The following is a 490-nucleotide window of genomic DNA, read 5'->3' as shown; positions in this document are numbered from 1 at the left end:
GTGTTTTGGAAAACACCAAATATTTTTTTTTTTTTTTTAGCCGTTTCCTTATTTTTACTCGTGGGTTCTATGGCAGCCATGAAAATGTGCCTCTCAGATCTCCTCTTGTGAGAAGAACGATGGATTGCGGTCCATCACTCAAGGCCTTGCCTCCTATGCGCCACTCCCAGCCGGAGTCCTTGTGGCAGGGACCCAGGGACTGGCTCATTCCTCTGGCAAGTGACCGAGGATCCCCTGGCAGCCTTGCCAAACTCTCTTGGAAAAGCACTTGGGTCTCAGGCTCTGTCACCAGCCCTCCTCCTGTCCCTCCTCCCTTCATCAGGGAGCCGACCTGCCTGGACCAGCCAGCATCCTCTCCCCTGCCCCCTCCCTCCCTCCCTCCTCCCGCTCTCTGCCCCTCCTCGCAGGCATGGCTGCTCAGAAACCCGTTGCCTGGAGCATCCCACCTTGGAGTCCACCTCTCAGAAGACTAGGACTAGCCAGGTTGGTT

Source organism: Pteropus alecto, unplaced genomic scaffold (assembly GCF_000325575.1).
Source record: "Pteropus alecto unplaced genomic scaffold, ASM32557v1 scaffold213, whole genome shotgun sequence".
NCBI lineage: Eukaryota > Metazoa > Chordata > Mammalia > Chiroptera > Pteropodidae > Pteropus > Pteropus alecto.
The sequence above is the reverse complement of the archived record's forward strand: the minus strand, read 5'-3'. Positions refer to the sequence as shown.